The sequence below is a fragment of the Bubalus kerabau genome, chromosome 9 (genome assembly GCF_029407905.1).
Source record: "Bubalus kerabau isolate K-KA32 ecotype Philippines breed swamp buffalo chromosome 9, PCC_UOA_SB_1v2, whole genome shotgun sequence".
NCBI lineage: Eukaryota > Metazoa > Chordata > Mammalia > Artiodactyla > Bovidae > Bubalus > Bubalus kerabau.
Window position 1 is genome coordinate 93,559,395 of NC_073632.1, and position 16,998 is coordinate 93,576,392.

A 16,998-nucleotide genomic window follows, 5' to 3' on the forward strand; every position below is an offset into this window, starting at 1 on the left:
GTGACCCCATGGACTGCAGCTCATGAGGCTTCCCTGTCCTTCCCTATCTCCCAGAGTTTGCTCAAACTCATGTCCATTGAGTTGGTGATGCCATCCAGCCATCTCATCCTCTGTTGCCCCCTTCTCCTCCTGCCCTCAATCTTTCCCAGCATCAGAGTCTTTTCCAATGAGTTGGCTCTTTGGAGGGATTTGTATATAAACATTTGGGAAAGAGAAAATGATGGGTAAATCACGTGTTTGCTGAGAACAATTAGAGATGCAGTGGTGGTATCTTGCTGAGTGTGGACAAAATAAAAAAAAATGTATTAACTTGATCAACACTTATTGAAGGAATGAATGACTACAGGGATTGGAACTCTATTTACTGACAGCCACTATGTAGAAGTTGTTTTGCCCTGCTTCTTCCTGGAGCTTTTCTTTTTCTTTCAGCTTCATTCTCCTTTTTATTGTTTAATTGAGGGGAAGTTTCCAGAAGATGAAGTTAACCATTTTAAAATGAGTGGTTCGGTGGCATTTAGTACAATCACAGTGGTGAATGCACCCAGCAACCAGCGCTTGTGCTTAGTTCCAGAATATTTTCTTCATCTCAGGGCTTTTCATTCAGAATTATTTCAGCCAATTTTTCTAAACAGGATTTTAGAATTCTGTATATGTGCTATAAATGCTCAAACGTTCAATTGCGTCCGACTCTTTGCCCACTAGACTGTATGTGGCCCCCCAGGCTCCTCTGTTCATGGGATTTCCCAGGCAAGAATATTGGAGTTGCCATTGGTTGCCATTTCCTCCTCCAGGGGATCTTCCCTACCCAGGAATTGAACCCCAGTCTCTTGAGTCTCCTGCTTTGGGAGGTGGATTCTTTACTACTAGCTCCACATGGGAAGCCCAGAATTCCATACATCATTTGACAGTTGAAAATAGCCCTGCTTGTCTTGGCAGAATATCAATCTGGTTACAGGGACTAACACAGGAGCCTTCTAACTGAGCTCCACTAAGTTAAAATCATGGGCCCCACTCTCTAGTTGGGGGTCCCGGTCACCCAGTGCTGTCCCCAGTTGCTGTCAGAGAAGCCACAGAACTGCCCCAGCTTGGCTGCTGCTTCATCGGAGTGGGGAAGGACCCTCAGCCCACCCCTGCCACAGTCTCCGTTTCCTAAGAGGGTGCACTATTCATCCTTGTCTTTATAGCCCCATCTCTTGAGGAACTGAGGGGTCCCGAAAGCAGAATCATCAGAACCTCCCTGATCTTACTCCCCACTCTCAACCCCCACCCTGTAGCCAGTAACCAGTCAGGGTTGCTGGGGGATCCCAGATAAGTCTCCTTGAGGAAACTTCCCTGTATATCCTGGGCCTTTTCCACAATGTCTGGGGGCAGTCTTTGCCTTTGCTTATTGAAAAAAAAATTTTTTTTATTTAGAGATAATTGACATAACATTGTATTAGTTTCACATGTGCTGTTTCCATTTATTTTTGAAAGAGACTTAAGCCAGGTTTTTTTTTTTCAAAGCTGTCAAGCAGACCCCACCTGATCATGCAATAAGGATCCTGGGCAGCCTGCCTTGGTGCCTGGGCTCCCATGCGGAACACTTCCTAGTTCAAACAAGATTAGCCTTCATGGTTTCATTGTCATTTTTTATAAAAATTTAAATCATGTGACATGCAGAATCTTAGTTCCCTGACCAGGGATCGAAGCAGGGCCCCCTGCATTAGGAGCATGGAATCTCAACCACTGGACCACCAGGGAAGGCTCCCAGTGAAGTTTCAATAACAGTTTTTATATCAGTATCATCATGATAACAATCACGTAAGTAGTATTCACAGCTGAGCCTTGTACATTACAATAATATTATTACCTGTCTCGTTCAAGGTTTTATTTTCTCTGGAGTTAATAACTGTCTTGGTCTCTTGACTTTTGTTTCTTTATTTCCTTTTCCTTATAGTCATCACTAACTCAACACTGACTTTTCCAAAAGAACTATAAAAATTCTTCCTACCATTGTCAAATAATAAAATTACTTCCCTTTTTTTTTTCTTTTGAAGCATTCCTCCTGGACCTCTTGCTCTTCTGTTCTAACCTCCATGTTTGCTCTAGAAGTTACCGTCACTATTATTCTGGGAATTCCATTTATCGCCTGTGTTGGATATCCTATCTCCTGGCTCCCATATCTTTCTCTTACTTGATTTACTGTCTTATTTGGTTGGAGCACATTATTCAGCGGCTTCCTGAGAATGGTTACAATGGGGTAAACTTTTTGTGCATTTTACTGTCTAAATAAGACTTTTGTTTTTAAATTAGCACTCTTGATAGTTTGGGTAAGCGTTATATTCTAGGTGGCAAATGATTTTCTCTAAGAATTATTGGAGTCTTTGCTCTATTGCTTTACGTTTTATAGTGATACTCTTCTTCAAGGCCATTCTGATATCCAGTTCCTTATATGTGATACAGTACCCCCAGCACACACACACAAAAAAAAAGTTTTAGGAAGTTCTCTATAACCCTAAAATTTTACAATGCTGTGGCTTGGTGTAAATATTTTTTATTTATTGTATTTTAAACATTGTGGGCCTTTTCAATCCATAAATCGCTGTTCTTCATAAATTCTTGGAATTTGTTGTATATTATTTATTGGATTAATTTCTTCTTTCTCCTTTATCCGCCTTTTGAAACCCTTGATTAGATATATGATCATATTTGATATACAATATTCTAGGTTTTTAAAAATATCTCCCCTATTTTCTATGTTTGGGATTTTTGTTTCTTTTACTATCTAGAAAATATATTTTATCTTCCAAATTATCTATTGAATTTTTTTTTAATTATTAATACTGCTTTTATTTCTTCCTGAATTTCTAAAAGCGCTCTTAGTCTCTAATATCCCTTTTTCTTTCTGTCCCATCCCTTTTTAAAAAAGATCCTTCTCAATTTTAAAAGATACTGTGATGTGTTTAGTCGCTCAGTCATATCTGACTCTTTGCAACCCCATGTACTGTAACCTGCTAGGCTCCTCTGTCCATGGGGAGTCTCCAGGCAAGAATATGGGGGTGGGTTGCCATGCCCTCCTCCAGGAGATCTTCCCGACCTGGGAATTGAACTGAGGTCTCCTGCATTACAGGCAGATTCTTTACCAGCTGAGCTACCAGGGAAGCCCTTAGAAGATATTAATGATAGTCTTTTAGGAGTATATTTCCTCTCCCTGAATTAGTCTGTTTCCTTGCAGTTTCATCCTCCATGTTTTGGGGTTTTCTCACAGTCCCATTATGCTTGATGGCCATTCATATCTATGAGTGACAGGCTAAAATTCTGACCAGAAGCTTTTTGTATACAAACAAAGTCAGGGGACCTGGACATTGCTTTGGCAGACTCCAAATATTAATTCGATGCCCCCCTTTTGTTGATCAGTTTCCCCAGAGAAGAATCACCTAATCAGTCCTGCCTGAAGATGATAAATGTGGATAGCAATGTTCTGGGGAGTGAAGGGGCAAAGAGAGGAAGGGCTGGTAGGGTGACCTCTTTCCTCTGACTCCCATATTTTCACCATCCTGTCTCCTGGCCGTCTTCAGCCAGAGCTTCTGTGATTCATCCTCTCTGGAGAGTAAACTGGTGCCTGCTGAGAAGCGAGGGGAGGGTGCCTGGCTTCATAGGCTGAGGGCAGGGACTCAGGGGCCCAACTAAACCTTATACAAATAGTTCTTCAGTTTCAGCTCCAGGTGCCTCCAGCAGGTACTTGTTGCCTCCAGTTCTTAAAAAGCTTTCTGGGGCTCTGTGGTGCAAATCATGGGATTTCTAACTGGCACCCTGCTGACAGCCTTGAATTTGGGTCTCTTCTCTCTGCTAAGTCTGTTACTGCTTGTCATCAGCTGTCTACCAACTCAACATCTCTTGTCTGCTCTCTCATTCTGTCCTTGCCCTCGTGTGTTTACAGCTTTTTTGTGATTACCTTTATAGAGATGGTTGGATGGAGAGCAAAGATAAATACATGTGCTAACCTAACACGACTTTACTAAAATTTCTTCCTTGAATTTATACACTTATTTTCCATACCAGAACTTCCTTGAATTTTGTTCCATGTCACAGTTGTGCTCTGAAAGATGTGAGGGCCTTTTCCATGGGGGGTGGGGGGAAGGGTCTCCATGGTTAAGGAAGGCTATATAATATATATACACTATATATACCATACAGTACATATGGGCTTTTCTGGTGGCTCAGATGGTAAAGAATCTACCTGCAATGTGGGAGACCTGAGTTCAATTCTTGGGTCAGGAAGATGCCCTGGAGAAGGAAATGACAACCCATTCCAATGTTCCTGTTTGGGAAATCCCATGGACAGAGGAGCCTGGCAGGCTACTGCCCGTGGGGTTACAAAGAGTCAGATACGACTGAGCAACTAACACACACACACACATACTATATATATATATATACACACACACATATATATGATGTATATAGTATAGTATACATTAATGTATACTACATTAATGATGTAGTATGTAGAGTAATATAGTAGTGTAAGTGAGTGAAGTCACTCAGTCGTGTCCAACTCTTTGCGACCCCATGGACTGTAGCCCACCAGGCTCCTCTATCCGTGGAATTTTCTAGGCAATAGTACTGGAGTGGGTTGCCATTTCCTTCTCCAGGGGATCTTCCCAAGCCAGGGATCGAACCTGGGTCTCCCACATTGCAGACAGATGCTTTACCATATGAGCCACCGGGGAATCCCAATATAGTAGTGTAGTAAACACTGTATACCATTTATTTGGCTCTTGCTTCAAGTTCTCTTTGTGACCTTTGTAATATTATGCTCTTGATTCTGATTTAATTTCTATGTTATGTTTATAATACATGCCCAATGATACTCTAAGAGCCCTTGAAGTGATATACTGTGCTTCCTTGTATAATACATTAAGGTCACTGTGGTATACAATAAGGTCTGTCTCGATACCTGTAGCTCCTGATTAGAATGTAAGTTCTTCGGGTAAGGAGGGTGGCTTACTCATCTCTGTATCCTAGCACCTGGCAGAGTCATTGGAACTTCACTGGGATCAGTGCCTGCTGATGAGTAAGGGATGTGCTTTCTAATACATCCATAATCCTTTTTCTACTGCATACCTATGAAGAGTTCCTGAAAGCACATAGATGCATTAAGATTTTTCAACTGAAGTATTTATGTACTCCTAAATGAAAAACCAGATAATACTTAGAGTTATTTACATAGAATAGGACAGGAATGGGGTAGGGGTTTGGGGAAAGGACTTAATGTTGCTCTCTCTTATCCTCTCCACACTATCCACATGCCTGCCCCCAAAGAGTACCTGCCCAGTCATCTGTACAAACTGTTTGCAGCTCGTAGTCGGAATCTGGGTGGGTCTCCTGCTGTGAAGGAGACGAGGTGTATTTCTGACAGCTCTGCAGCAGACCACAGAATGATTTTCCCAGAGAAATAGTTTCATAAATAGTGAGCAAGTATAGTACACGTGGTACTGTTACAAAATAGTCTCGTTTCAATATGAGTTAAACTGGGTTTAGAAATTGTTATTGTTATTCAGGCGCTCAGTTGTATCCAACTCTTTGCAACCCCATGGACTGCAGCATGCCAGGCTTCCCTGTCCTTCACTATCTCCTGGGGTTTGCTCAGACTCATGACCATTGAGTTGATGATGCCATCCAACCATCTCATCCTCTCTTGCCCCCTCTCCTGCCTTCAATCTTTCCAAAGAGTTGGCTTTTCGCATGAGGTGGCTGAAGTATTGGAGCTTCAGCTTCAGCATCAGTCCTTCCAATGAGTATTCAGGATTGATTTCCTTTAGAATTGACATTTTTTATTTTCTTGCTGTCCAAAGGTCTCTCAAGAGTCTTCTCCAGCACCACAATTCAAGAGCATCAATTCTTTGGCGCTCAGCCTTTTTTATGGTCCCACCCCCACATCCGTACATGACTACCAGACAAACCATAGCTTTGACTAGACAGACCTTTGTTGGCAAAGTGATGTCTCTGGTTTTTAATACTCTGTCTAGGTTTGTCATAGCTTTACCTTTGAAAACTAATTATCACTAGGGACTCCCCTAGTGGTCCAGTGGTTAAACCATGTGCTTCCAATACAGGGGCACAGGTTCAATCCTTGGTTGGAGAACTAAGATCCCACATGCTCCCCAGTACAGTCAAGTTCAAAAAGATAAATTAAAATTTAAAAATAAATGAAGCGTGATTCTGTAGGAAAATGAATTTTGAGTTCTCACTCAGATGATTATATGTGTTTGCAGTCCATTAGGGACTGTAGAACAAAAGGAAAATCAAATCAACAACTGGATAATACCACTACTGGGAACAACAAATCTAAAGTTACAAAACATGCTGTAATATGGAATATCACATCAGAATAAAAATGAACATTTTATACAGTTTGTGATGTTTGTGGGCGGGCTTGGTGTCTGCAAGAAGAAATATAAAATTGTGCTGCATAGGTCTTATGAAGTTATGTTTGATCCTGTCTTGGCCTTGAGATAATATAACTTAATTCTGAGTTTGGAAAAATGATGAATGCGCCCCATGGAGTATACCACATTTGAAAGTGAAAGTGAAAGTTGCTCAGTCATGTCCGACTCTTTGCAACCCCGTGGACTGTAGTCCATGGAATTCTCCAGGCCAGAATAATGGAGTGGGTAGCCTTTCCGTTCTCCAGTGGATATTCCCGACCCAGGGATCAAACCAGGGTCTCCTTCATTCCAGGTGGATTCTTTACCAACTGAGCTATCAGGGAAGCCTGATAAATACTTCCTTTACAGTGGTCCAAATAACTAATTAATACATTTAAAAAATTTGTTGGAGCCTTATAAATAGACTAGGATTGGTTTGGTAGTTTGGGAGAAGAAATCTCAGAGGTTAAGGTACTCTCTGAATTTGGTACTGTTGTTATTATATTTATATCATAATAAAATGGCCATATTAATAGTCAGCTCAGTGTTTTCAAAACAAAATGTAGAATTCAGAATGTTCAGAATTTTGTGATGAAACAAACCCAACACCAGGGGGCTCAATGGAGCTGTCGCTTTTTACACCAAGAAGATTATTACTAGTTTCCTAAAAGAACATTCTATTCCAAAAGTAGTGAGTGGCAGTAACAGAAGAAAAATGAAGTGAGGGAATGTTTCATAAGAATAAAATCTGAACAGAAACTAAGTTCTAAAATTAAAATTATACTGCCAAAGACTGTATGTCTAATTATTTATCATCAGAGTAGCCTGAATCCTTTTCACTTTAGGGTCCATCAGTCCAAATATAGGGCTTCCCTGGTGGCTCAGATGATGCTAAATGTACATTATATATTTTGTGAAAGCCTTTAAAAATCAATTTAAAGTTATTGTAAAATTATCGATGAAGATAAGTGAGTTGTATAAAAGACAACACATTCAGCTATCATTTAGGAACAGATATTGACTGAGTGCTTTATTTGGGCCAGATCTTGGACTAGGTGCAAACTTTAGATTAACTATTGGGCTTTTGGGCTTAATAACACTATTTCATAATCTGTTACTATTGGGCTACAAAATATTGAGTGAGTCTTCCTGAGTTAAGTATTTCTATAATTATTTACCACTGAGCCACAAGGCTTCTCACTTAGCCACAGAGCATGCATGCAAGCATAATTATTAGTATTTATTTTATCAAATATAGTTTCCTAAATAGGACTAATACATAAGTTTTTAGCATTTTATATTGTATCTGCATTTTTAATTGAAGAAAATTCTATGGTCTTTTACAACTAAATAAAGCTAAAGTACAAATACACTCAGCACTTTGCTGCTGCTGCTGCTAAGTCACTTCAGTCGTGTCCGACTCTGTGCGACCCCATAGATGGCAGCCCACCAGGCTCCCCCGTCCCTGGGATTCTCCAGGCAAGAACATTGGAGTGGGTTGCCATTTCCTTCTCCAATGCATGAAAGTGAAAAGTGAAAGTGAAGTCGCTCAGTTGTGTCCGACTCTTAGTGACCCCATGGACTGCAGCCTACCAGGCTCCTCCATCCATGGGGTTTTCCAGGCAAGAGTACTAGAGTGGGGTGCCATTGCCTTCTCCGACTCAGCACTTTACTGCTGTCAAATTTTCAAGTCAGGTAAAATTGATTCATTTTATTTAATAAAAGAAGAAAAAAAGCTGAAAGACTATTAAGTGTTTGTGTGTTAGTCGCTCAGTCGTGTTCAACTCTTTGAGACTCTTTGGACTGTAGCCTACCAGGCTCCTCTGTCCATGGGATTCTCCAGGTAAGAATACTGCAGTGGGAAGCTATTTCCTTCTCCAGAGGATCTTCCCAATCCAGGAATTAAACCCAAATCTCCTTTACTCCAGGCAGATTCTTTACCGTCTGAGCCACCTGGGAAACCCAAAAGACTAAGTTACAAACTAAATATGTCTTAAAAAGAAAATGATAACTTTAAGAATATAAAATATCCTTGACTCTGAGTACACCATGGAAGCACAAAAACTCACAGTGGTTTGTAGATGGTGATAATCACCATAATGGGATTTTTCTTGGCAGCTCTAAAAATGTATTACTTACCATGGTAGCTATATACTGTTAATAAAGGGGAAAATTGAAAGAGTACCCCCACAAAAAGCCAATCTCATTAAGAGGTAACATTTTCAAGTATTAAGTACGAAAATTTGAGTTGGAAATGTCCCCATTTTCCAAGAGGACACTTGAGCTGAGCCAGCACCTAGCTCTGACCTTAAGGCCTCCAAATCTGTTTCTTCATTCTTAAAATGAGGACAGTGATCTCTGCCCCAGAGGCAAGGGTTAATTAAAAGGTGAGATTATCTACATGCAAGCATTTTATAGAGCGAAGGACATTTTTTTCCCTTCTCATCATTATGATTCCCCTGACTCATTTCCTGTTGTGCCTCTGAAGGTGGATGGCATCTCAGGAAGCCTGACATTCCAGGGGAGTTGTCACTGGCTTGGTTTCTGCTGGTGCTCAGGTAACCTTGCTGACGCCTGTGTGGAAGGACAGACGTGGGTCAGACAGGCTCCGGGCTGCTTTTTCTGGTCCCCTCGCTGGTCCTGCCTTGTTCTGAGAACTGAGTAATCCTCTGAGCATTCGTACACGTGCAAGGGTACCTCAGTGTGTCCACTGTCACACACAGACATGTTCCAACTCTCACACTTCATTCATAGTTTTGAGTGTTGCCTTGAATTAAGGCAGAGCGAAGCAAGAGGAAATAGGTCATGGTCTGTACATAGAGGCTCCAATAGCAGCGTGTTCTCATCAAGGCTGACCAGCTCTGCAGTACTGCGTCGTTCGCACTGATGAGCTCAGAAGAAGGTATTTGCTCTGAAGTATGTCCGATAAACGTAGTAATTATTTCTCTTGGAAGGGAGAAAGGCAGTGAGTAAGGAGCACATGCTCACTCACCAACATTACAGCTTGTGCTCCTTGATCACAACAATCGATGTGAGCTGATTTCCTATTCTCAGGCAATCAGGGGCAGGAGGAGAGAGAGAGCCATTAGTGGGGTGCCCTCGTTGGCCTTCAGCTAAATTTATTGTTCCTTTCCCCCTCCTGCCTTTCTTTCAGTATAAGAGAGAAGGGAATAGAGTAGCTCTCCATTAAAAAATAATAATAAAAGAAGAAGAGAAGAAAGAAAACAGGTGCATGGTCAGAGCTGTCTAACAAAGGGCTTTAATTGATGGTGACAACAGCATTCTTAGTCTGGCAGATTTGGGGGTTGTCCCACCCTTGGCGTCAGCAAATGGGAAAATAACGTATTAAAGGTATTCACGTCAGAAATACTGTCCCACCCCTTGGCGTCAGCAAATGGGAAAATAACTTATTAAAGGTATTCACGTCAGAAATACTGTCCCACCCGTTGGCGTCAGCAAATGGGAAAATAACTTATTAAAGGTATTCATGTCCGAAAGAGTCAATAAATATTTGTCAAGCTATTAGTACTTAATATTGCTTTAAATCATTTTTATTCTTTTAATATTTTTCAAAATTCCAAAATAGTAAAGGCACAGATGCAATCTAATCCATTTTGGCAGTAGCTTTGCTCTGTGCAAATAAAGCATCACCACCAAATGACAATCAGCAGATTTCAAATACATAGTTTTGCTATGTCAAAAGATGTCCTACCCAAAGAAAAGATGTAAATCAGAAATATGGAAAGCTCAATTCAATGTCATCCCACATAAATGTCTCTCAGGCTGTGCAAATGAGTACCAGTAAGTACAGTTTGAAACTTGGATAAAAGAACATTACTTCTCAACAATTGGTATTGAAAATAAAGCTACTGACAACTAGAGCCATTTGAGGAGATTGGATGTTCTCTTGTTATAAGTTTTGGAGTGTTTTCTATCACTTGGGGAAACCTTAGAGGTGTTTTTCAACAGTGCTGTGTAAGATGAATTCCTCCTAACAGTCTATCTTATTGTTATTACAGACGAGTTCAGCATGAGTAGTCAAGGAGGGAATATAACTGCTAATGGTGCTTGGTGCTAATGGGTAGTCAAGCAGCTTAGGTGAACATAAAAAGTTAGGAAAGGTGTGGGACTGGCCACAGTTAATCTCAAGTAGAACCCAAATAAAGACAAACATCGTAAGCATAAATCATGGCATCCTGTAGGTGATTCAAAGAGAGACAAGTTGAGAATGGTTTTGGTTGAATTCTTTTAACCAGAAGATGGAAATTTCCCATATAATCAAGTTCTTAATGTAGTTGATTGATAATACATCTATTTCATGACACTGTCCACATATAATGGTCAACTCTCAACTTTCTAACTTTACTACTAAAGGCTGACATCAAGCTATAGATTAAAAGGAAAACAATATTCTGTAAGTTTTTATGAATGCATTATGCAAAGGCAGCATTTTTTGTTTTTCTATGATGTTTGATGCATATAAATTAGTCTATTTTTAATTTATTTATGCTCAAATGAACCTATTATTCAACTTAAGAAATAGAAGTTTACTAATAATGTTGAGTTTGTCTGAAAGTACCTCCCCCATCCTTATCCCTCCACTCCAGCTCATTGCTATACTGAGGTTTTTAGTTTTTTTTTTTTAACTGTATTTACTGTATCACTCATTTCATCATTCTTAATGCTTTTCCACATATGAATGCATTCCTAAGTGATATATTGTTTGGTTTTGTCTTTCTAAAATACGTTATACCATATGTATTGTTTTGTTACTTACTTTTAAAATTCAGTTGTTTTATCTGTATTGTACAAACACATAGGAGGCAAAAAGTACCACAAGTGTTGATATATTAAAAAAATCAGTTCCCACTCCAAAATCCACTTCTGATTTCAGCCTTTTCAAAGGATTTTTTAAATATGTACCTATATATCCTTAAATAAAATGTTTATGTTGTTACTAACAGGTGTTTCAGTTTTAGAAAAATACCTCTTTTCTTCCCATTTTGAAATATCAGAATTTAGTTCTTTCTTAGACATCCTATCTCCCCACACACATACTCACACTTCTCATTTTCTCCATCTTCCCAATAATCATACATCATATTTTAGTTATATCACTAGTCACAGTTTACATAATTATGACTATGTGAACACTATTCACAGCCTAGACATGTGATACCAATAATTACTGTTTGTTTCCTGTGAAACGTTGGGTTTTCCTTTGGGTTAATAATTAGCTTATTTTTTTATTCATTTAGTTTTTTATGGGCCCCTCACGAATTCAACTTCCAAATTTTCCCCAGTTGTATAAATCTCCTTTCAAAGTGTTCAAATATATTAGTCTATTCTTTTTACCTTCTTGAAGAAACCTTCTGACCTGTTCTAAGCTGGGTTGTCAGCAGCTGTCATTAGAGAATTCATTCTAGGGGTTGACTGCCTTTGCTTCTCTGCTGCAGCAGATCTCCTGTTTCCTGGGCTCCAGATCTTCCTTTCTCTGGGTTTAAACCCTTGTTTTGGTGGAGCACAGTAGCTTTGTGTGAGTGTTAGTAGCCAAAGTGCCACTAGTTCTGTGAGAAAGGATGCATGAATGATACATTTCTGATACATGAACATCCAAAAGTATCTTTATTGACTGTGATAGGTGTAGACCAGAAATTATCTTCCTTTAGAATTTTGAAAACATCAGCTTCCAGTCTTGCTATTGGAAAGTCTAAAGCCTTTCTGTGTCTTGATGCATTATATGAAAGCTCTATTTTTCTTTCTGCACGATTGTAAAATCTACTTTTTGTTGCAAATGATCTGAAATTTCATGACAATGTGCCATTCCAAGATAGGAGCTGTTTCATCCATTCTGCTGGGTACTTATTGAATCTTTCAATTTGGAAAATCATGTTCAGTTCTGAAGAATTTCCCTTCAACTATTCATTAATAGCTTTCCTCTGTTTTAATTTCTCTGTTCTCTTCTTATGGGATTGTTGTCCTTCAGATGTTGGATCTCCTGGTATAATCCTTGTGTTTTCTCATTTGTTCCTCCTATTTCCATCCCTTTGTCATAGTCTCTGTTTTCTGGGAGTTTTATTCAACTTTATCTTCTTATGCTTCTATTTAGTTTTTCATTTCTGCCATCAAGCTTTTACTTTTTCCAAGAAATCATTTTTTCTTGGAATTTTTCTTTTGTATAACATCCTGTTATTTAATAAATACCGTTCTTTGTAAACTTGAAAACTTCAAAGTTTTCTTTTTCTAGCATATTCTTTACATGTTCGAAGTTGTTTTGCTTTCTTTTTGTTACAATGATCTTTGTTTTTCACGTTTAATGCTTTCCTGGAGATCTTTTTTTGCCTGTTTATGTTGGAGAGTGGTGTGCTAAATAGCATACTGGAATACTAGTTATATATGTTAGAAAAATATTTTTCCCAAGTTCATGATTTGTCTTTTCACTTTCTTTATGCTATAATTCCATGAACAGACTTTCTTAATTTTAATATAGTATATTTCAGTGTTTTTCCTTTGGGTTTTTGGCTTTTTCGTTTCATGTTTAATAAATCCCTCTTCATCATAACGATATTTTCCTCTAATTTCTTTTAAAAAGTCTCATACTAATAGTTGTCCTTTCACTTTTAAAATCTTTAATTCACCTGAACTTAAAAGTGAAAGATAGACATACAATTGCATTTTTTCCCATATGGATAAACAACTGCTCCAGCACCACTTTTTGAAAAGTCCATTCTTTCCCCACTGATAACAGGCAAAAATGTCACAAGTCAAGTTTGTGGTTGTGTCCATTTGGGGGCTGTCTATTCTCTTTCATTGTTCTAATTGCCAATTTCTTTGTCGATACTATATTGTTCGATAATAAGACTTGATAGGATAGGCTTTCCTATCTTACTCCTTATCTAGAATAGAATTATGAAAATAAAAGGGAAAAACCCACTCCTAATGTTAAGGAAATGATGAATTTGACTTCCGTCCTCATTCATTGATTCATCAAAAAGTTATTAAACTATGTTTTAGACAAGCTCTAGAAATTGAAACACAAATGAGACACAATTCCTGCCCTAAAGTAATGAGCAACCTAGGAGGGAAGATTTATAAACAATTACACTTCAATTCTGTTATAAATAAGTATGTGTAAGATACTGCATGCACAAAGAAGAAGAAAGTAATTATGCTCAAGAATATTGAAGGAGGTCTTGACAGGTTTGACCAGTAAAAGGTTGAATCAACTTGGTCTTAAAAGATGAATTGAGATTCAATAGGAGAGGGGAGAAGGAATTACAGGCAGAGGCAACTCCACAGAGAAATGAAAGTACATGATCTGTTTCAAGATAAAGGGTCAGGGAAAGGAGGAGATCAGGTTAGAAAGGAGGTTAAGGCTCAATGGAGAAAGACCTTGTCTGCCTCACTGAGTTGCTTTAACTTTACCTTGTAGACCGAGGTAGACTCAGAGGCTTTGAAGTAGGAAGGTAATATCACTTTTACTGTGCATTTGGCAGCATAAAAACCAGAGCTTAGTGGAGGGTCAGGCGGGTTCTATGTATGGAAAGTCCAGTTCAGTTGTGTTGTCCATGGGAGAGATACTGACGTCTGAACTCAGGCAGGAGTGAAGGAAATGGATATCAGATAAGGACTGATCAGGAGACATCCAAAGGAGAAAGAACAGGACATAGTGAAAACGGTTGTGGATGTAAGGGAAAGGGTGGAGTAGATGATGGCAATGTTTTGAACTTGGGTAACTAAGTTGAGGAGGACATCATGTGCTAACCTTTGGAAACAGAAGTTGCTATGCTGGAGGAATGTGGCAGGAGAAGAGGGATAATCCATGACTTCAAATTTGATCATGTCAAGTTTAAGGGCCTGCAGGACATCTCAGGGGAAAGATAGGGAGGCAGTTGGAGCCTAAGAGTTATACCCCATCAAAATTCTATAAATGTGCCCAGTGTTTTTCTCCTTCCCGAGATAATCTGGATCCTCAAATATACTAAAACTTTTTCCATACTCCGCAGTTGTTAAATACAGGTTTTCCAAATGAATATGGAGGTTCAGAGTAGTCATCCTCTATGCATTTTCGGCCTTAGACATAGATAGGACAATAACTTACTCCACTTTTCATGGGGAGAATTGTTGCTCAATGACTCCCTGAGGACTCATTAATAAGAATTTGAAGACCTCTTGCCATGGGAAAGAGTATCCCCAATAGGGACATCCAATTGCTCAACTCTTACCAAATCTCTGCCACCGTGCCAGGAAAAGAGGCGTCACTTAATCCTGCACCTTGCATCTTACCTGCTGCGAAGGTTCTACCAGCATCCTTTAGAGAAGGGGTCACCAACCCCAAGACCATGGACCTATACCAGTCCATGTCCTGTTACGAGCCAGGCAGCACAGCAGGAGGTGAGCGGTGAGCAAGTGAAGCTTCATCTGTATTTACAACCACTCCCCATCGCTCACATTGCTGCCTGAGCTCAACCGCCTGTCAGATCAGCAGTGGCATTAGATTCTCATAGGAACACAACATCCTCCAGGTGTCCACTGTCTCCCACCACCTCCCAGATAGGACTGTCTAGTTGCAGAAAACAAGCTCAAAGCCCCCACTGATTCTGCATTATGGTGAGTTGTAAAATTATTTCATTATATATCACAACATAATAATAATAGAAATAAAATGCACAATAAATTTAATGTGCTTGAATCATCCTGAAACCATCCCCCGAAAAACTGGTCCCTTGTGCCAAAAAAGGCTGGGGATCAACCCACAGTATTTTAGGAGCCCAGAATTAATCATGAAAAGAATGATATTGCCATGACAAAGAGCACTTGGGGTGCAGTAAGTTGAAGGCTTTTGTGTATTTAAATCATAGGCTATTGATAAGCATGTCAATTTGTCTATCTTGTGATTAGAGTGTGAAAATTATATTTCCAGAGTAAAGTAGAATAATTAAACGTAAAAGAGGCTGATTTCTAGCTACTTATAAATGCTTAAATATATAATGTTTCCTTCATTCATGAAATACCAATGGTACTTTTTTAATGATTGTCATTAATATTAAATTTTAAAAGTTCACTGACATCCTACAGAAATTAATTAGACAGTCATTGCCCTTGCCTTAGACACAGACTTCAGATGTAATGTGTGAATTTACCATCCACCACTTCAGACGTGAAACTGATCAATGCTGTGCCATGCATACAACAAATTTTAAGTTATAATGTGTGGGGTGGTTACTACAAATTCAGGTCAAATCTCACTGCGGGAAACACTGAGGGTATGTCTGTCATCTTAGGGTATGAGAGTTTAAAATATCCAAGTTGTTTGGCATAAGCAACCCATCGTTGAATATTATAAATCCTTTTCCTATGCCATTGTTTACACTGGGATATATTGGTTCATATGTAATTTGACTTATAACTCCAAGAGAGATAAAACCAGAAGACACAAAGATGTATCTGTAGGCTGAACACATTTCTATCCATCACACTCCATTTTAGGCTTATTCCTAATCAAATCACCAAAAGGGCAAAATGTTATGCAAAGAGATCAGGACACCTACTCTTCAAAAATGTTGATTGACACTTCCTCCTAAAACAAGCCTTTTTCTCTGAGTTTGACTGCTAAGAAGTACATGAGTGCTTTGATATTAGACAACAGTGAGTCATATTGAAACTTTGCCCTTGTTTTTTGAGTTTGATAAGCAGTTGATCAGGAGCAGTAGGCGTTTTAAGAAATTCTTCCCAAGCAATTCCCAGCATATTTAGTGCCGCGCTCTACCCTCTTGCAGCAGCTTCGCTCACATCTCCAAAATAGCACCTCCTACCTGGCATTGCGATGGATATGTTAATGCACATATGCGGATATGTTAATGTCCTTCCTGGAGTGTGTGCAGCATCATGGCAGACCTGGGGCTCCTGCATCAGTGCTTCCTCAGTGTCAGGCTCGCACCCTGCTCCTCAGTGAACATCCCAGATGTGCTCAATGCTGGCCCGCCCACACTGACTCACCTGCTATCCAACCAGACTATTACAGGTTGAACTCTGGCCCTTCAAAATGCTTGTTGCAGTCCTAACCTCCAGGACATTAGAATGTGACCTTACTTGGAAATAGAATTATTGCTAATGCAATTAGTTAGTAGGTAGGACGAAGTCATACTGGAGTAGCAGGATGGGGCCCTAATCCAAAGTGACTGGTGTTCTTATGAAAGGAGAAATTTGGGCACAGACACCCTGGCAGGGAGAATGCCATGGGAACACAAAGGCAGAGATCAGTGATGTGCCAATTAGTCAAGAATGCCAAAGATGGCCAGCCAAACACCAGAAAGCTAGGAGACAGGCATGGAACTTATTCTCCCTATGTCCTCAGAAGAAATTACCCCTGCTGACCTTGGTCTCAGACTTCTCTCTTCCAGAACTGAGACAATGAATTTCTGTTATTTAAGCTATCCAGTTTGTGATTCTTTGTTATGGCGGCCCTCACAAATTAACACATACCCTATATCACAGAAAAGAAGTAGGGGAATGACAAGGTTATTATTATCAGTTCATAAGAACAGAAATGACAGCTTTCTAACAGAGAAAAATTAATCATTTTTAG

General features: G+C 39.5%; 1 long non-coding RNA gene across 1 annotated transcript in view; it reads right to left on the reverse strand.

Annotated features, from left to right (window-relative positions):
* LOC129620126 (uncharacterized) overlaps positions 1 to 16,360 on the reverse strand; it is a 30,353-nt gene extending 13,993 nt beyond the window's left edge. The window contains exon 1 of the long non-coding RNA XR_008698397.1: positions 16,226 to 16,360. This is a non-coding gene — a long non-coding RNA (uncharacterized LOC129620126). The remainder of the gene's footprint in view (positions 1 to 16,225) is intronic.
* Between the last annotated feature and the right edge of the window lie 638 nt (positions 16,361 to 16,998).